The sequence below is a fragment of the Seriola aureovittata genome, chromosome 2 (genome assembly GCF_021018895.1).
Source record: "Seriola aureovittata isolate HTS-2021-v1 ecotype China chromosome 2, ASM2101889v1, whole genome shotgun sequence".
In the NCBI taxonomy this organism is placed as follows: domain Eukaryota; kingdom Metazoa; phylum Chordata; class Actinopteri; order Carangiformes; family Carangidae; genus Seriola; species Seriola aureovittata.
Window position 1 is genome coordinate 28,309,216 of NC_079365.1, and position 22,609 is coordinate 28,331,824.

The following is a 22,609-nucleotide window of genomic DNA, read 5'->3' on the forward strand; positions in this document are numbered from 1 at the left end:
GAGGGCGCGGTGACAGAGAGAGAGAGAGAGAGTGAGAGACACTGAAAATAAGAACAAATGGACGTGATGGACAGAAAAAAGTAGTGATATACCTCTTCTTCTCTGTCTCTGCTGTGAGAACGATACAGCCACATCGGTTAGTTAGTTACTTGACCACGTAGTCGTTCAGTCAGCCGCTCTATATGTGGAGAATGTGAGTCTGTGTGCAGGTGTGTGTGTGTGTGTCTGTGTGCAGGTGTGTGTGTGTGTGTGTGTGGTGTGTGTGTGTGTGTGTTTGTTCGTTCTCGTATTGAGTGTCACTGCTGCAACAAACACAGGAGTGACTGGCTCTGTGTGTGTGTGTGTGTGTGTGTGTGTGTGTGTGTGTGTGTGTGTGTGTGTGTGTGTGTGTGTGTGTGTGTGTGTGTGTGTGTTCTAGGGCATCCTTGTGAGGACCTTTTGGCCAGTTCTCACTATTTCAAGCGGCAGTTTGAGGGTTAAGACTCGGTCAGGTTACTGGGCGAGGTAATGCATTGTGTCGATGAGTGTCCTCACACCTGCAGCAACACCAGCGTGTGTGAGTGAGTGTGTGGTTCTCAAATACCAGTTTCCAGGAGAGATGAATGCTGGGAGTTGGGGGTCATCAGTGACTCCATCCTTTCAATGTGTCAGTAGTGAATTTCAGTGTAATGTCAGCTGTAGCTCCAGGTATAGAGAGAAGGCTTCATCATTAGTTGGAGCTTTACTCCACCTCGGGCTGAATGTGTTTATGTATCAAGGTCGAACTGAGGTCATCAACACCCGGATGATGCTTATGGGCTCTTGCACGGCAGGTTGTTATGTTCTAAATAACATAATTCTGTCGCACATTAATCACGGTTTAATTCTTCTTCTGTTTATGTACATATTCATATTACTTCAGTTCCAGCAAGAAGGCCAGGTGCAGGCGCAAGCAAGTGTGTGTGTGTGTGTGTGTGTGTGTGTGTGTGTGTGTGTGTGTGTGTGTGTGTGTGTGTGTGTGTGTGTGTGCGTGTGCGTGCGTGCGTGTGTGATTTGTCATTAAATATTAAGGACTAAAAAAAAAAATCATACAACAATAAGAAACAAAGAAGTTAAGGAAAGAAGTATTTCAAATCCAGATTGGTGCACGACTTGGTGCAGACTAAACCAGACACATTCAAACCAGAGAGATGAGCTCAGACATATACATATATATATATATATGTGTCATCTGTATATCATTTACTACTTGAGCAGAACCGGTTGGGTGACACTAAGTAACAAGTATTATCCAAAGAAAGAAGCTTGCGATAATGATGTTTTTATTTTCATTATATGACCTGTAGATTCTTAAATTATGGTTTATAAGTATTCATCCGTGCGACAGGGCTTGAGGCTAGCTGGTTAGCATGCTACCTTCAGTAGAAGATGATAAGTGATAGAAATAGAAGCAAAACAAAGGAGTTGCTTTCGAGTAAAGGAATGAGAGTTTCTTCTAGACTGGTAAATAAATAGCTAATGTTGGCTATGTAGCTTTTGCATACATATAGCACCTTTAAGAAAATACTCCCTACAACCTTAATTTGTTTTTTCAATAAAACAAAATTTCATCCTCAAGCCGTCTTTAAACAATATGTTTTCAACTCTTTGTATTGAAAGATACATTTAAGCTTTTTGTGGATGTGTTTTTACCACTTGGCGTGTTGGTGAATGTGCAGCATCTGTGCAGGCTTACCCAAATACATAGCTCTTAGAACAGAAGCACTGTATCCATACATAATAAACACCTGCAGGTTTCCTAAACACATCAGGGAGACATCTGTCCTCACTGCAGACGTGTGTGATATCTTATTATCCTAATCGTCAAATCATTAAAATCTCATTTCTCACACTTTTGCTGTTTTTGTGAAAAGAGCGAGGTAACAGACAACACACTGTAATTTCCGTTGTTACAAGTGGCGGTTGTTAAGTTGCCACTGGAACATTGATGGTGCTGCTACAGACACGGGCTCTTAAATTGCACATTGCCTCTCAACAATAATCTCTTCCCATATGTGTTCTCATCTCGGCGAAAATTACACAGGGATCTGGCACAAATGCAAACCAGGCTGTGACTCACCGAAGCTTTTTTTAATTTTTTTTTTATTGCTCCCCAGCAGGGCAGGTTGTATCATGAAGGCTCTTGAGGAGCCAGTTCAGCCACTGTTTACTTCTCACTGGGAAGAACGGGTCATTGAGCTCACTCCTTAATTCTGGAAAGTCCCACTGTAAGTGTGATGAGCGGGGGTGGGGGTGGGGGGGGGGGGTGGGGGGTTTGGGGTTGGAGCCGAGGAGTCAACACACACTCATTGTCTGCACGCTGATAATCCGTATTCATTGCTTCCTGCGGTGCATTAAAGTGAATATTTTAGTTATTAGAATACTTCTCTAGGATGCCTGTACTAATGCATTACATGTAAGTATCATTTGCATTGATGCTACGAGCGAGCGGCGACTTGTTATTCTCCCTCTGCTTTGCCGCAGCCCACGCCTCAGCAACTTAGGAGATTGTTCTCCCTTCCTCCCAGAGATGGAATGAAGACGATGGTTTACAGTGCCTGATCTGCATGCACGTGCGCAGACAGCGGAATAAGTCTCCCGCTCTTCTGTTTCACAGCATCGACTAAGAATGAACTTAACCTAACGTGCTCAACCCATACAGTTACATACACACTGGACAGCCTTGCAACCCCCCCCCCGCCTCTTGTTTAAATGTCCATTCTCAAGAAGGTGCTGTGTTAAAAAAAAAAAACAGGACCCATAAAATGAAACTGAGTTTAACAATTTCACACCTTACTGGCTGCAGTGAGAAGAGGAGGCTGAAACCGGATGACTTCAGCTCACACGACTCATGTAGCTTCTTGTTTACCAATCTGAACCAGGCCTGCACTCAGGTGTTCATTAAACGCACAGTATGTAACTCCTGCTGGTAGACGGTCAGGCGACGTCATGAAATAGCGTGGGATCACGGGAGTTGTTGTCTCTCGCCACTGTTACCGTTAACTTCTCCGTTCAGGAAATCAAACACAGCTTCACATTTAAAGTCGGCGTTTCACCGACTCTAAACGGTGGAGACGAGACATCAGGGGAGGGTTGCGAGCTGTGATTGCTGCTAACCTTTGTTTCGATCGTTTCTCTGATAGCTTATGAGCCGTTTAGGAAGCTTTTTACCAGCAGCTGAATTTTCCACAGAGGTGTCCTCATCTCCGTAAAAGAAACGGACCAGGGATTTAAAATCGGCAAACACCCGATAATGCAGATTCACTTTAAAAAACTGGTGGATGCAGGACGTCTCAGAGGGGCTGGGAGCTGAGCTGCCTAACTCTTACCTGGCTTTTTTTTTCTCAGATAACGTTAGACCCTGATGTCCGATGACTGAAATTTTTCATCCGGTTAAAAAACCTATTGAAAACGACCGAGGTGTAGAAAGTGTATCTCAAAAATGTGACTTTAAACTAGATAAACAGTCAATTTTGAGCTTCTGCCAGGCAACCACACTGCAGGCACGGGCGTCGGGGGGTATGACGTCATTGACAGGCGACCGGATGAAACACACTGTTACTATGATTAAAATCACGTATTTCTCTTACGTTTGAGAATTGATGGAAACATGTGGGATGGTCTAAGTGCACAACTTAAAAAATATATGTAACATAGCTCTAGTCGTTTTTAGACATTTTTAATGTGGAAAAGTTCCATGTTATAACTTAACTAAGTGTAAGTCTGTCTTAACACTCCTCATGAGGGGTCTGATTAGCACATAACATATTGACTGCATGACATCACGGATTAATTACTCAACGAATGAGCAAAATGACTTCAGTGAATGGGATCCAAAAATGAATAAATCGCATGAATGAACAGATGAACCCTGGTTTTTTATGAAGCTTGCATTTCCTTGCTTCGGGGATTTTTCTCTTCTGTCTTTGGATATTCTTATCTAAAAATACCACCAGTGTTTTATGCCTTGCAGCAAAGTGTTTCAGACCAGACTTTATTATTGTCTGTCTTCATTGTAATTGGGTCGCCAGTTATTAGTTTCTAGATGAACTCTTTGTGCTTTCAGGCTGTGAGAGAGAACGCCGAGGCGGCGGAGGCTGTTTCGAGTCGTCAGACCCTCCTTTTTTTTTTGTTTGTTTTTAGCCTCATTTGTTCCTGATTGTTTCCATCACAGGAGACGACACAACAGATCCATTCACCTGCAAATGACTAAAGCAGATGACAGGATTTGATGACCCCCAAGCTACATTAAAAAAAAAAAAAGAATCTAATAAATGAAAAAATCTTTTCAAGCTTCATTGCACTCAGAGACACAGGAACGTACAAGTCACTTAATGCTGTTACTTAGTTACGAGTTTCCTCCATTTAAACTTTAACACCACTCCCTCTTGGGGGTTTCACCTAATTAACTTTAAATGCTACTTGCTAAAAGAAAACAAACAGGATATATTAGATTGCATACATCAGCTTCGTTGCAGATCTTTTTTTCTTTATTTGGGTGTTCATTGCAAACCTTTTGTCATGGAGAGCAGATGTATGTCAGGATTGGGTTGTTTTTTGTTTTTTTTCTTATGGATCAAATTCAGAGGTGGACAAAGCTCGCAGCTCCATTACTTGAGTCGAAGTATAGATACTCCTGGTAAAATATTACTGCAACACAAGCTGACTTACCTACAGAACCTGTGGAATAAAAAGAAACACAACTGAACAAAAGGACAGACAACTATTACAAGCTGTCTGTTTAACGTTAAAAACCTCGTCAAGCAAGTCGCAGTGATGAAGTTTGGTCGTGGTCAAAACAGCAAATATTTAAAACGAAAGGAATTTTTTTCTTTATTTCTAAAATTTCCAACATGGACTTCTGCCTCGTCTTTATCTAATGTAGCCATCGTTAGCACACTGCCGAGTTCAAACTGAGCTGTTCCAAACGTGACTGACAGCGTAGGAGTGGCTGTGATTGGTTTTTCAAAATAAAAGAGAATTCATTCTGACTAAATGCTCTGCTTCAAAGTAACAAGCACCTAGAAATGTTGTGGAGTCAAAAGTATCATATTTGCTTTTTAAGTGTAGTGGATTAAAAGTCAGAAGTACAGATACTCGAAAAATATACTATATAGTACAGTACTTGAGTAGATGTACTTTGTTACTGTCTATCCCTCACTAAACTTCAAACACTAAAATCATCTCACTTTCTATTTTCTGCAAGTATTTTTTGGGTAAATCGTTCAATTTGTCTCAAAACCGAACGAGCACTTTGTGAAAACCTTTAAAGATTTTGAGATAAAATCAAGAAGGTATGTGGTGTGTGACTCTTGATGCTCGGCTCCACCGCTAACACCACGCCCCTGTCGAGAATCTCACCTGATTAACTGCAACACCTAATGACGGAGCATGAGTGAAGATCAATTATGTCGCCTGTGACGCCGTTTATTTTCCCTCAAAGACCTGTCCCTCTCTGTCTCGGGTTGATCAATGCGCGCCCTCAAGTATCAAAGCAGATGTCTTCTGTTTTCACATTCCTTCAGCCAATATCGCCTGAGGGGGGGGGGGGTGATTTTTAGATAGGACCCCTCCTTGCTTGGAACAATGGATCAATGGCGTGACTTTGCATGTTCCTCTGTAATTCATTGAATACCTTTAGTGACCTGGTCTGTGTGGCCTGAGGACAGAGGGATGTGATAGAGACGGAGAGTAATGAGAAACACACGTTTACGCCTGCATGCTCAGATTATATTATTTTATCTATATATATTATATATATATATTACTTGTACACTTTATACACATATGTCACACACACACACACACACACACACACATTTAAGTATAGAGCACCTCTCCAATGGTCTCTATATGGGCTGTAATTAGGTTTGGGATCTGGGAGCCTATTGCATCTACAAATGGTTATTGATCATGCAACAGGTTAAAGTGTTTGTGCATTCTTGTGTGTGGGAATCCTATTCTTGTTTCTGTGTACATACCCTCCATGTATGTTAATGCCTCTGTGACTTTGTGTGTTGCCTTGGTGAGTGTGTGTTTGTGTGCAATGCTTACAGAAGGGGGGGGGGGGCATTAACCGGTGACATTTCTTGCTATTGTGTTATCTGTCAAACTCTTGCTTGCTCTTTGGGTCTTTAATTTGCTAATTAGACCATACGACAGCTGTTTGTTTCAAAAGACCACTGTCTAGATGCTTATCCGTTTTACAAGATAATTCCCTGACAGGGTGGCATGTTATGTATATCCCACCGGGCCCTTATTCCTGCCTCAGCACATCCTGGCGTTTTCTTTTTTTCACAGGTGAACAAAGACGTAAAGTCTGGTGGGGTAGAAACAGAGTGACTTAATTAACAGGATTTTCTTTTTCTGTCTTGGTGACAGTGGAGGAGTGACATGTAAATAACCTAAACAGAAACAGAGACATTTTCAGAAGCAGCAGGGAAAGAAAGAAATCCACACGCAGGTATCTGTGTTGTTGGCTTTGACGCCAGGACAGTAGCTGAAATATCATGAGCAACAATACTGATACGCAGCACTGCTGACGAGTGAGGACAAGCACGGCTGTCACGGTGGCTGTGAGCCCTCAGTTTACCTTCCTGAGGAATATCGGGGGCTATTTACTGAGTGACTGAGTGACTCATATAGGCTCCCGTTCTGTGGATCAGCTGGTGGCTACTGCGCTTGGCAAACACAGCCAGAAGAAACCTTTTTCCTGTATTTGTTAAGTTTTAATTAAAGCGCCCCCTCCGCCTTGTTAACATGTCCATATGGTGTTTTTTTATATAATGCAAAGGCACCACGAGCTGAATATTCAGTCAACACCATGACTGAGTATTTCCTGCTTGATTTGCAGCTAAAAGCAGATTCAACTTGCAGGGATCGGGGGGGCGGAGACAAATAAACCTGAAACCTTGTCAGTGCAGAGCGCGGGAGTTTGCATTAGCAGAACCACTAACACTGTTAGCTACTGCCAGTTACAAGCTAACAACCAGCGTAAACAAATAAAAGATGCTAACTGCGCTAACTGTTCTGCTAGTCGCTGATTTTGATCACAACAAATTCTTTAGCCTGAGTCTCACTGATGTTTCCTTCTCCGACCATCTTGATGCTCTCTGCTGTTTCACTGGTCGACCTATAGTGCAAGCAGCGGTGGTGGGCGGGGCAAACGCCGGATTATGGCCTTTTTATGTGGGAAAACATTGTTAAACAAAAATCTTAATAGCAGGGTTTTTTTTTTTTTAAGTTTAAAACATGTCTGGAGAGGAACTTTAATGTCTTCAAAGTCAACATGAAAGAAAAAGAACAAAAGAGAAAATGGTGTGATGCTGTTACAGGACCATAAAGTCCACAGAGGGACGAGGTCAACAGAGCGTCAGACGTGGAGACCAACCGTTCGTTCCCTGTAACCGGCCGAGAGTCAATATGAGTTTCTTTTAAAGGGGCTATTTGTAAGTTTTCTCTTGACGGCGAACATGGTGTCTCGCCGGGACAAGAGCGTCAGCCATCGCTGCGTTTACAAGGCGAGAGTTTATAATACACCCTGTGAGCAGCGCTACATCTTCAGGGCAGACCGGAGGCTACAGTGAGGTGCTATTGGAAAGCGACGAGACGGCGCTAGCCCATAAATGAAAAGACCGAAAAATAAAGAGCTGAGAATTATCTTACAAATAGTTTGTTTCCAAGAACAATTTAACAGAACTGTCCACCAGCATAGTTGTCAATACACAACACAAAAGTTATTCTGAGAGAGGAGTGCTGAAACAAGTGATCCGCAGTCTCATTACAACAAAAGGTAAAAAGGCCTCTCTACTCGACTGCAGCACTCATGTGTTTTCATCATATCTATAAGACGGAGCTCAGAGCGAAGAAGATTCTCTTTGTACTCAGTCTAGCAGATGGTGTCATCAGTTCTTCCCTCATTAGTCCTCTTGCTAGCAGTCTCCATCAACCCAGAATTATGTGTCATCATTTGATTTTCCAGTCATGGTTTGCTACATCAAATAAGACAAATCACTGCTAAGACTCCTCTTTGTTCTCGTGACATGCTAATGATAGCTGATGAGGCTGCGCTGCGCAGGGGAGAACCGAGTATGAAAAGCAGACAGGAATGTGAAACTGTCACAAACCGTCAATCAGCCGGTACGACGAAAACATCAGATGGCCAGAGTTTAATATTCCTGCTCTCGGGTCATGACCTTAAATGTTGAAGAGGAAAATAGCAGCTTTGAGTGTAGTATTTTCAGAATGCACGAGTGAGCTCTGCAAGGGCTGCGAAAAAGCCAAGAGGGCTCCCTGTGATACCTCCAGGCCCACTCCAGTCAGAACATCAGAGTTATCTTCCACCACAGGCTGAAAACTCATCTCTTCGAGAAGTGCCTCACGTCCCCTTGTCCCCACTGAATCATATCCCCTCTCCCATATCTTCCCCCCTCTACTGGCTATAATATGCTCTTATCTTCAACTTAACAAAATCCTTTCTCCCTCTCCCCTCGGCTTTCATTTCTCTTATTTCACTTTAAAGCACTCCTCTCTTACATGGTAATTCTCGGGTGCCTGTAATATTGTCAGGACACTGTGGCGCCGGCCATTGTGACGGCCTAATGCTCAGCCATCGTACATTTTCTCATGCAAATTCAAAGAAAAAGTGGAAAATTACGAAGCTGGGTTTTTTAAGTTTTAAACCAGCCATGATTTTAATGTTGACTCTCTCAGTCACGACGCTGAAAAAATATTAACCGTTCTCTGTGACTGCTGATAATGACGCCGATAACAACCTGATGCGCAACAACCTGCAGCCGATCCGTGGAGTCATTTAAATGAGCTGAATCCTGCGCGTGGTAGACGCCGTCTATCGAGCGTTTACCAGGCGAGTGCGGATGTGTTGTTTGTGTTAATTAAATGAAGCTGAACAAAAACAGCTTCCACCTACAGAACCTTAATAATTCAAACGCTGTACATTCATGAGACATCACACACTGTGTCGGGGCACCTGTGTCTGCAGCTGCACTGTGGGTGTCTGCAGTGAGAACCACTTTTGACCCACATTTTCTCAACTTTATTAGCCATCGGGGAGTGTGAAGAAAGCATGCTTCTTGTTTCTGCTGACATCCCCGGGGGCGCAGCTGGAAGTTGCTTGTGCCATCACCGTGGAAACATGTTGTTGGCAACCCAGATGCCATTCTCAATACACCAGCTACAGGAACTTCAAATCCTTTGCTGCTGATTTATTGTGTGATTTGTTTCTCCAACTGTCTGTTGTTATTTAAGGAGGTTTTTTTGTTTTTTAAACACCCTGATGTCCCAGCAGTTTGAAATGTTGAGGATCAACATGTGAGGGATAACACTCTATAAATTGTATGTTTATACTAAAGTCACCAACCAACAAAATGACATGTATCATCAAATTGAAATATCAGTTGTTTTAATACCGTATTTGATCTTGTTTTATTATTTTAAATATCATACTTGAACATTCCTACAAACAACTTGTGAAATACAGTAACGAAGAGTTTATAAAAGTCTACCAATAATCTGCATGTGAGACATTTTGGGGACATCTGTAAATTGTAGTGTCTGCCAATAGTTTGCATGTGGGGTAGGGTGGGTTTCTTCAATGGCCTTCTTCACCTGCCCCCCCCCCCCCCCCACCCCCAGAGTCTAGGAATGTATACTTTACCACCATATAACTTAATGTATAGTATTCCTTATATAACCTATTATAGAATTAAATATTTAAAATTTTTCTTGTCATGAAGAAATGCAGTTACAGGCTGAAACTACATGAAATATCTTTCCCTCCATCTGACTCCTGAGACATGTTTATTTAACTTCCTGTTAATGCAGTGGGATTAAGACCTCCCTATAGCTGCAAGTCAGGCCATGCATTTCTCATGTGCACCACCGTTCACGTAGAGTGCATCTAACGTGTCTTTGACAGCATCTCGGAAAAAAAAGAAAAAAAAGCGTCGAATTGCATTAATTCGCAGCAGAAAGAGCTTTACTTGCCACATGCACGACAAACAGGATCACAGCTGTAGCACAGACGCACGATATGTAAAGAAACACAAAGCACACACATGTGCCAGGACACTTTAATGAGCATGCAAAGATCAGTTGTATGTTGACGTGTGCTACATGCGTGCAATCGTGGACACGTGTGCAGGAAACACACACTGAGGCGACCCCCAGTAGCTTCTTTTATACAAAGAAAGATACATTCAAAGCAAAGAAATGGCACAACATGATTTAAAATTAATGAAAATTAAACAATACAACAACAAACAGATAAAGAAAAAAACGTTTTATGTTTATGTATGTGTGCACACACACACACACACACACACACACACACACAAACACAAATCCCCCATTTTACAGAGCGTCTCCGTCACATTAGGGCCTTCTGTGTTTCTCTGCCCCATTTCTTTCTGCCAGCGCTGAGATGAAATATTAACAAGGAGGACGGCACCCTAACCCACATACTGTATCCTGCACTGCCAATTTAACTGACTGTCTTAATGGGCGCAGGAGCAGAAAACACACAAACACACTCTTCTTCCGTGCATATACGAACACACTTGCTTTAAACATTTTCCAATATGTCTTTATATTTAAAAGAGAAAATCTGAAGTAATGTTTTATATAAATTTAGACACACATGCTGCTGCTGCTGCTGCAGAGGCAACGTGTATAAATACAGACGCCAGTCCCGGGTTGTTCCACCGCAGGACGCCCCGACCTGTCTCACATTAAAGATATTCTGCTTCATCGACTTCTAAACACCCACCGAGGATGGAGAGTCGTCGTATCAGAGCGGCAGTTTATCTTTCTCCTAGATTGATTGAGTTCAGTGTGAAGTTTTCCTATCACATGCTCATCAGATAATCTGACACGCTCTGAATACCTGCCATTCAATAATCAATTTACTTGCTATCTCTCAAATTACACTGTCAAACCGTCTCCCTCTGCCTCTCCTGCCTTCTCTCCCCGAACATCTGCCATTCAGTAACTAGTCGCAGTCGACAATTTTTCAGATTATTACACATTTAAAACCCATCTTCTCTCCCTCTCTTCCCCTTTCCCTGCGGGACAATTACAATATTTAAAGTATAATAAGACTATATTGGCAATACGGTTTTTTTTTTCTCCAGAAAGTCGGGGGTGGGGGGGCACTCATTAGAAAAGTGAGAAGAAGATGAGAAGAGATAGACTGGAGAATGGTGGCGATGGTGTGGGAGGTGGCGGCGGCGGCGGTGGTGGGGCAAGCAAATAGGATTTGAAGCCTAGCAAAACAGGAAGGCTCTCCGGGAGAAGGGAGTTGTCACTTTTCATTAGATACAGTCGCGCGGATGAGGCCCCGGCTCGCCTCACGCCTTCCCTGCATTCATGCTACTAGGAGACGAAGAGCTGTACAGCTGCAGAGATTTACCTTCTCTCTCCCCCCCCCCCCCCCCACCCCCCCACCCCCACCTCGTCAGATTGCATGTATGACTTTGTATCCGTGTGTTTGTGTGCATCTGTCATTTAAATGTCACATGTCCTACCTCTGTCCCCTGTGTTTGTTTATTCTTCACATTGCCGGCTTCTTTTCGTACAACTTGGCTTTTTGTCTTCTTCGTTCTGTGGAGTTGCAGGAGGGGAGGTTATTTTTGGGCTTCCACAGGGTTGCTGGAAGTAAACATCCCATTCATTTTTGAGCACAGACAGTTTTAGGTGACTGACATTTGGAGCACTTCCAGCGCTCGGATGGGCGTGAAACTCTCCCGGTTGAATCAACACAACAAAAGATGAGCAGCTGTATTAGAAAATACGACTCTTTAATAAAAAAAATCAAAATGTGCAAACGTGTGCACATAAAAACTTTAGGACAGGAGTCAAACATGGCTTAAACATCCAATCATCAAGCTTGAAATTCAGTTGCATAACATTTAGGTAAAGCAGAAGCTGAGGATTACACTTCATGGAAACATGTTTACAGTCACTGCTTTAAATCCAACCCAGTATCCCGAGGAATTAACTTCATATTGGATGATCCTGCACCTCACGATTTACAAAAATAATGTCTGCTACATGCAGAGAGGTGAAAATTAAGGTCTGGATTATGTTAGAAAAAAGGCAGCCACATCAGCTTGCCCTCACAGGGAGGGGTGATAATCATTTAAATACGTGCTTTCACACAGCCTCACATTGGAGAGCGTTCACTGTTGTCCTTGTTTGTGCACGTCAAACGTGACAGAAATAGTTGTGTAGTGACTGAACAAAGAGAGCTGAGATCTCTGCACAACCGCTGTATGAAGCTGGCGGAAAATGTCCGGTCGTCACTTTGGGAAAGGTTTCAAAAACTGTCAAATGCAGTCCCGCAAACTGGTTGCAAAGATATATGTTTCTTAGAAATGAAGTTGAAATCATTTAAAACCGATGACCAGAACATAAACTGTTTTTATGCTGAAGATGATTGAGGATATCATTAAATATCTTACTATCAAATGAAATATGTAGTCTGCCGATACGTTATATACTATGTCCGGCAGGTCGTAGTCGTATCGTAGGAGGTAGAGTATCTTCTACCTTTTGCACACTTTCTCTGTCTTTGTCAGCCTCAATATCACTTCTACCTCTTCTGCCGTGCCCTCCCTCTCCGGCTACCCTCTCTCCCGGCTCTCCTGTCTCCCTCCGTAGTGTTGGTTTACTCCTACTTCTCCTCTCATCAACGCTTCTGTCATGTACCGTCATGAATATTGAAACACCACCCCCTTCGGTAAAGCCTGGCCTGTCTGAAGACGTTAGGAGCAACGAATACCCCCTCCAGCAGCTAGTCACTGCTCCGCGCTAAGATGTTTCAGCAGCACACTGAGCAGCAGTAGCCTGCTCGTCCATTATGTTATGTACAGTAGGAGTTCACTGACCCCACTGTCTTATTCTATAGTGTCTGTGAGCTTCAGTAAGAAGTCGGCAAACATGTCCAGTTTTATCTTTGTGCCTTTTTCTGGTAATGAAGTGCTGATGTGAACCAACAGGGTGCTTATTACAATCGTCACTAATTGCTAGTGTTTCATAGTTCAGCACGGTTTAGCTTTGCTAGTGATGTGGCCCTATAGATTGCAGTGTAGGTGTGTCTGTCAGCTGGTCCACCGCGTCAGTCCAGACTAAAATATCTCAAAAACTATCGGATGGATTGCTGTGAAATTTGGCAAAGACATTTATGGTTCCCAGGAGATGAATACTCCAGTCTTTGGCGATCCCCTGATTTTTCCTCCAGCGCCACCATGAGGTTGACATTTTTGGTTTGGAGTGAAATATAGACAGGTGACAAATTTAAGGAAAAACCAACATAAAGTGTCTTAGTAAGAGCTGCCAGAGCAACTTCGGTGCACCTTGACATTGATTCTCCAAGTCTCTGAACTTGAGATATATTCCCTCATTTGATGTTTTGATGAGCGCAGTCTGACACGTGGGTCCAAAATCTCCCACAGATGTTCAACTAGGTTGAGATCTGGTGACTGTGAAGGCCAAAGCATATGATCCACATCACTTTCATACTCGTCAAACCATTCAGTTACCTCTCGTGACCCGTGGTTGCATATCTCGCATGGATTGCCATGAAATGAGGTGCAGATTTCCGTGGTGATTGGGGATCACCTGACCTTTCACCTGGCACCAAATATCTGCTAAACTGATGACATTCCAATGAGCTGTGCATTATGTTAGCGTGCTAACATGCTAAACTAAAAATGTGAACATGGTTAACATTACCTCTTTCCCAAATAACATGTTAGGTATTAGCCCCAAGCCCTGCTGTGTACAAGTTCAGCCTCACAGAGATGCTAGCATGGCAGCACAAGATTTTTCAATGAACAACTTGCCGCACATCAAGCTTTTACTAAAAGTTAATGTTTTATGATTTGGAGTTTGTGGTATAAATAGAGAGCAGATATCCTGTATCTGCATCATTCTCTCTAGTATCAGCATTTTATTTTTCCTCTTCCCACTTCGTCTCAGCAGCCGGTCACAGCCTGAGTTACTGGGATACTGTAACGTCTCTGTGAGCTGCTCATCTGGCAGGCACGCTCCACCACCTCATCTCCACCTTCCATCAGATGACTCAAGACTCCCCACGGCGGCTGTCTCAGACGCCCTCCTGCAGAGCCCTCTACCAGGATCCGCTCCAACCGTGAACCTCACGAGGTGAGACCGGCTCAGCGCCGATGTAACGCTCTTTTTCACGGGTGGTGAACTGCCTTCATCTTCAACTATGAAAAGATTTTTTTCAGGTAAATAATTTAATAATTTATTCAACAGACCATGATGGGGTATTGCATAGAGTTCTTACAGATGCAGAAGTTCTTTCGCAGTGCACTTTCTTTTTTGCCTTTTATCTGTCTTTTTTTTTTTTTGTATTTTATTAATGCTAAAGTTTCGAAGGCAGGGTTTCATGTTCTACTCCGTTTAATTGGTCCCTTAATGCAACTGAAATCCCGGTGTCCTACAGAGACCTTCTACGGCCACAAAAGTTTTTTTTTTTTTTTTTTTTTTAAACTGACGATGAAGTTGTCCAATTTTCTTTTCGTTTGTGACATTTAACAACACTTTTTCAATTATCTGACTCAACCCCAGAGTCACAGAACGTTTTTATTTCTTTTTTAAAATACCAGCAATTTTCAAGATATGTTTCACCCCTCTCCTCAAACCCATATCCATCTCTCCTGTCTCTCTTCTTCAGCTCAGTGGGGGCTTTAATGGCATCACAGACATTCTGTACATTGCCAAAGCTATCTACATATGTGTCCTTCCTATCTAACTGTCCACGCTACATGTACCTCTCTACTTGGCTCTTTACATACGATCCCCGACACAGGTTCTCATCCTTATGCTCTTATTTGTTTGACCAACGAAATCTTTAACCTAAATGACGTGAAACAAATTTAACTAGAATTCCCTCCACCAACCAGCCAAGTTGCAGGAAATACGGTCACAATCTCCCCTTTCCTGAGTTACAGCATCGAATAACAGTCAGATGTGATTTTCCAGAATCACGACGCCACAGTGAAGCTGACCTTTGACCATTTGGATATAAAACGTCATCACTTTGTTTTATCCTGTTGGACGCTTGAGTTAAATAGTGCCACAATTAATGTATGAATTTGTGTTTTGTGAGGTGACAGTGACCTTTGACCTTTGACCACCAATAATCAGTTCATCGTTGAGTCCAAGTGGAAGTTTGTGCCAAATCTAAACAAATCCCCTCGAGGTGTTCCTGAGATAGATTGAGTTTTGAGGCCAAAACTGTGTTTTGTGAGGTCACCTTGACCCTTGACCTTTGCCACCAGAATCTAATCAGGCCATCCTTGAGTTAATGCTTGTGCCAAACTTGAAGGTTTCCTCAACGCATTGCTGACATATCTTGGCTGCCGCCGGCACAGAGGCGTAATGAGCATTTAGAAACTAGACATACATTACTTAAAAATGACACGTACACTCATGGAAAGGATTTGATAGAACAAAGCTGAATCAATTAAAGCACTTTGTCTGAGGACACTCAGCCACATATGTCTACAGTTGACACCGACACAAAGATAGAAATAGAAAATCGTGTCTGTCTCAGATCCTCAACCTTCTCGGTGACAAACAGTATGAGTCGATAAAGGTAAAGCTTTTTTTTATGGCTCAGACGGACATGTTTTTTTGTTTTTGTGCTTTTGCTTCGACTCCTGGATCCTCCGAACAGCATGCAAGTGTCCTTGAGCAAGACACCACAAGCCAGGCACCCTGCATGGCCACCCTGCCACATACAGTAAGTGTATGCATCGGCGTTTGTTTTGTGTGGGTGAACGTGCACCATTGTTTGCAAAATGCTCTTGGGGATTAAAGATGCTATATTAATGCAGTCCGTTTTACCATTCACCATCGCCATCCTTCACACCCAGACTATTGCATATTATGAATTCACACATCTCCACCTTCACCAGAACAATTGCATGCTAAGTGCTTCGCTCGTACCTTCGCGGTGATTGTTGTTGAAGAGTGTTTTTCCATTCACTGCTCACGACCGTGTCTGAGGTTTTTTTTGGACCAAGTAGGTGACCTTTCCAGTCAAACCTCTGTTTCTTTAATCCTGCCGTCAGCTTGGCAAATGGAGTGAAATCAATGTCAATAACGCCATGCGCTATATGAGGAACAACAGCTTGTGGGGAAAAAAAAGAAAATGCTTGGTCACAATTCTTGGCAAAGTTACCAAATGAAAGCATGAGGGTGTACAGTTCAGGCTTGAGTGGTGACCATGAATCCCCTCTCCCTCACACAAAGACCAGAAAACCATTAAAATAATGAGGCTTTTAGAGACAAAGGGTGATTTTATGAATTCATGGAACACACTTAGCTGAGCTTTTTTATTTTCTTTTCTTTTTTTTTATCCGATCATGTCTTATTTCATGCCATATGCATGACCACATGTAAAGCCACTCCAGGTGCTGTATCCAAAAAGTCAATACGAATAAAGACACACACTCAATAAATCTTACACCTTATAAAGACACACATTTGAAAGGCTGTTTGTTTGTTTGTTTGTTTTTGTTAAATGTTGAAAAAGCAGCTCAGCTCACTGTTATCACTATTCAATCACCATTATTATTATTATTATTATTATTATTATTATTATTATTTATTTATTTATTTAAAGGCCACTTCACTGCAATGCACAGATATGGATAAAAATCTGCATGATGATCGTTCAACCTCTGGATCAATGTCATCATCACAACTCAATCTGAGGAGGCTTTGAGTAAACATTGATTTATCTGCCCCTGATTAGGGCGCGTGCCTTTAGAGACACAATTAAGGGCCATTGCCCCGCACTATGGGAAGTGAATATGCTGCAGCTCAATGTATGGGGGACAACGAGGGGCAATGGACGTGGAGGTATAGAGGAGGTGGAGGGATTGGGAGAAAAAAAAGGGATAGGGGGGAAGGCATTTTGAGGGGTGGAGTAATCCAGAGAATGCGAGGCACTGCCCTCTCTCTCTCTCTCTCTCTCTCTCTGTCGCTCGCTCACACACTCTCTCTCTCTCTCCTCCTCCTCCGGGTGGAAATTCATCCTTCAGCCTCTGTAGCGGACATTTGTGTGGAGGACCTCGGGAGTGCGGGACGTGTTCAGTCGTGGAGGCTTGAGGTCCGACAGCAGCAGCAGCAGAAACAGAAACAACCTCCCCAGCCGGGTGAATGGCCGGTGGCTCTACAGCTCAGCTGTAGCGCGTGGTGATTATTTTTTTTACCACCACAGAAAATGATGTGATTTTCTAATTTTTATTTTTTTATTTTTTTATTTTTATTCTCATCGCTCAACCCTAACATTTCTTTTTCTGCCTCCTTTTTTTTAACACCTTATATATATTTTTTTTCTTCAACTGTAGGATCTTGTGAATCTTTTAATTTCAAGTCCGGGCACTATTCACGTACGGTGCTTACTTTTTCTTTTTTTCTTTTTCTTTTTTAACTGTGAATAAACCTCCACCTTCCGCTGAGACTACAAACTTTGGACCACCGCAAGCAGCTTGTCGACAGTGAGGAGGGGGGGGTGGACGAGGAGCGAGAAGGAGGAGATTTGACACCGAGCAGCGAGCCTATATTTGTCCGCTTGACTCCGTGTGAAAAGAAAGGAGGAAAACCGAGCTTCCCTGTCGCCACCTCCGCCACCAGCCTCCCCTTTTTTCCACCGTACGGAAGAAGGAGAAGAAGAGGAAGAAGGAGGATTTAGCCTGGATAACGGAGAGGGATATAAACCTGGAGGAGATTTGACGGTCAGTTTCTTTTTGTTTTTGTTTTTTTTAACCATGGCTGTTTATTGTGTGACATTTGCTTCTCTCTCTCTCTCGCTCTCTGTATGTGTGTGTGTGTGTGTGTGTGTGTGTGTCAGTTTCCCGGGGATGTGGCATTAAACGCAGCCTGACTGTTCCTGCTCGGGTCTGTGTGTGTGTGTGTGTGTGTGTGTGTGTGTGTGTGTGTGTGTGTGTGTGTGTGTGTGTGTGTGTGTGTGTGTGTGTGTGTGTGTGTGTGTGTGTGTGTCTGTGTTGCTGGAAAGAGAAAGTGCTTGTCGGACTGGGGCAGACATTCAAGGAGATACCGGCGGAGCGAAAAAAAATAACCCCCCCTACTCTCTGCTCCCTCCCTCCCCTTCACACTCAACAGCGATGTAGCGCTGAACTATCTCCTGCACCCTGTATGGTTACTGTTGAAATATTATTGTGCACACTCAAGACCGGCGTGAAATTCGGTGCGTTTGATAATACATCCGGGTGCGCTCCGCGGGGTTTGTGTGTAGCAAGGCGCCGTGATTTGCAGCAGTAGCGGCAGCGGCAGCGGCAGCGGCAGCAGCAGCAGTAGCGGCAGCGGCAGCGGTAGCGGTAGCGGCAGCAGCAGCAGTAGCGGTAGCAGCAGCAGTAGCGGCAGCGGCAGCTCTGTGGTCGAGGATATTTTTAGGCAATCGCTGTGTTATTAGCTGGCTCTCTGGGCTACTTATCCCTGCTACCGCTCTCCGCCCCTGTTCCCTCCCTTCAGTCCTCACCCTCCTCTCCTCGTTCCCTTCCGTCTTTCCCTTATCCCCTTATCCCGCCCGCCTTCGGTGGCCCCGGCGTTTTTTTGTTTTTTCTTTTGGACAGCTGAAGCTGCCCTGGAGCCCACCAGGCTCCTTCCTTCCCTCCTCTGGCTTCAAAACCCGAACAGGTGCATGTAAAAAGCCAGGCCGGGACATGCTGTAAGTCCAAGGGGGCCCTCTTTATAATGTGGACTGACTGTATTTCACAGACTGTCTCTGGGTCTATTTTTGGCACCAGTGTCCCCTAAGACTGGAGAAGTCCCCCCCCGCCCCCCGTAATGTGCGCTGCGAGTGCGGCGGAAACATCCACAGTGAGTTAGTGACCTTATCGTTCTTGGTACTATTTTCTCTCCCTTCTGTGTTGCTCGTGCTGTTGCATGCGTGCCCGCGCGTGTGTCCAATGGGATTTGAAGTTGACTACAGTGAAGCTATCAGATAGAGAGGAGGAGGGGAGGAGGGGAGGGGGGGGGGGGGGGGGGGGGGTGACATGGACACAAACCTCATTATGAGCATTTCAGCTCCCGGTAATGAGCAGTGAAATCAGCCAACACGTAGACAACACAAACCCCCTATGAGTGCGGCAATAACCTCCTCATCCTCGGAGGTGAAGTGAAAGAGTCTACCGGAGGATGTTTTCGCCCACCTCGTCGTGATTCCTCTCACGTATGCTTTGCCATGGAGACGTTTGACAGCCTGCTGCGGTCTGGGTATGTCTCCTTTGACCGAGGGACAAGACAAAAAAAAAAAAGAGAGAAGGGAGGGGGGGGGGGGGGTCTGCTGTGTGAAATGGAGAGGATGAAGTCCCAGGAAGAAAACTAAAGCTGAGTAAGGCTGTTTATTGAGTTGGAGTGTGTGGGGAAAAAAAAAAAATCACTTCAGCTGTTGTAGCCTGAGCTTTGAGAGGCCACTCAGGACCGCCTACAGTCTCATAATGTAATGAGGCGGATGCTCAATGGGACTTTTAAATGAATATGCACCTTCTCAGGTGTCCCCATAATGGTTTTACTGGGACCAGTGTAGTTTTTTCTTTCTTCTGTTGGGGCGTCAGAGGGCAGAGGCTTATGGGGTCTGGCTTGACTACAAAGCTGTTTTCTTTTTTCAGACAGTTGGCTGTTACAACCTGACCTTTAAGGTCCTGGTAGCGATTCGATTCATGTCTGGCTGCTATCCCCGAGTATGATTCGGAAAGTGTGTGTGTGGTGTGTGTGTGTGTGTGTGTGTGTGGCAGTAGCAGGTGTGCTGCTGAAATTCCTCATGTTTTTATGAGGAAGCTTCTCCAGTGGCACGTCTCAGCCATGTCTCTCTTCCTTTTTTTTTTTTACTATCATTTGATTGTTCAGAAATTCTCGGCTGCTCTTATTATCCCACAGGCCCTAAATAAATTAAAGGACTCGGCCTTTCAGTAATGGGCAATTTGGAGGGCTTTGAGTGGTCCCATGGGTGCCATTATTCTCTGTCTGCAGCCCTGTAGAGGAGGCCTAAAGGATCACCTATTTTCCTATTACCCCCCCCTCCCCTCCGCTCCTTTCCATCCCCTCCCCAATGGATGTAAATCAATACCTTCTCAGGATATCACACTGGATTCTATTTTATTCTATCCTACTCCATCCTACTCAGCCTGTAGTGACGTAAATCAGCCAGACCTGCAGCTGAGTACACTTGCTTGTGTGTGTTGGTGTGTGTGTGTGTGTGTAAACAGGCGTCATGTTGATAGGACTGGTGTGTTTTGTAGACAGGCTGTCTTTAATCCTCCACACAGAGAACAGTGTTTGCTCCCCTTGGAGCAGCAGGAACAACCTCCACTGATGATGGTGATATTTGTGTATGTATGTGTGTGTTTGTGTATGTGTGTGTGTGTGTGTGTGTTGTTTCTACACTCTACTGCCTCGTGTGTGTGTGTGCAGGATGAAGTTTGGGCACATGTGCGTACTCCTGCGTGACTTTTAGGTGACTGCAAACTGTCGGTGTGGCTCTGTGCTAAGCTCAACAATCGCTGTCAAAGTTCCCTAAAGCAACGCATCACCTCCCCTTCCACCTCCTCCGCCTCCTCCACCCCCCACTGCTTCAGTTTAGCTGAGCCGCCACTGTTGCCTTCTGCAGCACTCAAATGTGAAAGTGTGTGAATATGAAGCTCGAGTCTTGCTGTAAAAAAAAAAAAAAAAGGGCAAGAGCAATGTTCACTCGACTTTAGCTCGGATGAAAAAAAAAAAAAGGATTAAAAAACAGATTAGTGTCCCAGGCAGTTGCAGTAAATAACCTCATCTTGTCTTTTTTTGATGAGGAACAGAGCTACACACAGCCTGCAGTGCACACAGACACACACACACACACACAGACACACACACACACACACACACACACACACACACACACACACACACACACACACACTGGAATCATCTGTTTGCGTATTCGACTGGATTTATATGTGCAGCATCTAGTCGCCCTGCACTGTTAGAAGGAGAGTTGTATCAACACAGAGAGGTGAGAAGCACTCGGTGTGTCATGCAGTCTCCACCTTTGCAGTGACAAGAGGTCTGATTGTTCGTGCCCTGAGTTTTAATAATGTTTTCTATCATTTAACCTTTTTGTAAGAGTTAAATAAACAGCGTGCATTAGCGAGGGTGTGTGTAGTCGTGTAGCTCGGGTAGTTTCCTGCCCCCCTGCTTATGTATATGTGTGTGTATTTATGTATCAAAGAGTCGACATCAGCAGAGCTCGCCTCTGAAAGGCGCCTCAGTCTTCAGTAAAAACAAAAAAAAAAGGAAAAGGTGTGCGTCTTGGCTTCACAGGTTTGAATTACCTCTAGAAGGCAACTGTGCTGCCACTGTGACCATCTTTTCAAGGTGATAGTCAGCTTAATAGGTATTGAACACCGTTGCACGAGATGTAGCACACACTTTGTGTTTGGCCTGCTGTGTGTTTTTTAGAGGAGGAAAACAAAGTCTGTGGCTCTGTGTTGTGGTTTCTTTTTTTTCTTGCAACCCTGGAACTCTGGTTTGGTTTTTGTCTTTGTGTATTTTTGTCCCTCTTGGATCTTACATAATCTTTAATGTGCTGAGTAACTTTTGACCTGAAACGAACCCTGAGTAGTCCAGTACAGGCTTGCTGCTGGATTTCAAAGCGCTGCATGTCATTTATAAAGACAGCACAGACTAATTTCTGTTACTTAGGAAGCAGCGTTTTTCAGGAAGTACAGATAACTTTTGTGTTGTGAGATACAATGTTTGAAACTCACATAATCCGTTAAGTGCTCAGTAGCTCACAGGTGGCCTTAAGCACGCCATTCAAAACTAAGCGTACGGTTTTGTTTTTTGTTTCTTTTTACACCTCTGCCAATCACTCTGCTAACAAAGCTTTCACTTCCTGGAAATACATATATTTTATCCAACAACAGCTTTAGTTTTAGCCCAACTCCATCTTGGCAAAAAGAATTTTAACCAAAAAGGCAGAGGCAGATTGGAGTCAAACACACTCCTCCTCCTCCTCCTCCTCCTCCTCTCTCAGGGTGTCTACGTCTGAGCTACGTCCTATTTCAGAAATCAATATCATCCGAAATAGGATTGAGTTCTTCTGTTATGAAAAGCCCCGTGTATCCTCCAAATGATGAGTCTAATCTTTGGCTGCCTGCTTTTCAAACTTTAGGTACAAGTGGAAAGGAGGACTCTTTTTTTTTTTTTTTTTTTTCCAGCTTAGAGCTCAGGATAGTTTTTTTTTTTTCTTTCTTTTCTATTTGGGAAGCTATGGGAGGAAGGTAAAAAAAATATGTTGTGGAATGAGTCTACTTTATCACACTGGGAGATGAGATTTAGATCCTTTAGGCACTTTCTCTCTCTCTCTCTGTCTCTCTCCTCTTCCTCCCTCGGCCCTTCTGGGCTAAAATAGGGGATGAGGCATCTACAGAGTTTCTCTGCCCACAGTTGGCTACAATTCTGTCGCTGTGAGTCATGCTCTCGCCATGACTGAAACACCACTTGTCGATGCACATACGGCACATTTGTCAGA

General features: G+C 43.8%; 1 protein-coding gene across 1 annotated transcript in view; it reads left to right on the top strand.

The window, feature by feature from the left end:
- Positions 1–17,120: 17,120 nt before the first annotated feature.
- The window catches only part of dag1 (dystroglycan 1), a 52,762-nt gene continuing 47,273 nt past the window's right edge, over positions 17,121–22,609 (top strand). Inside the window, exon 1 of the mRNA XM_056391889.1 lies at positions 17,121–17,810. The gene's annotated coding sequence lies outside the window, so the exon portion shown is untranslated. The remainder of the gene's footprint in view (positions 17,811–22,609) is intronic.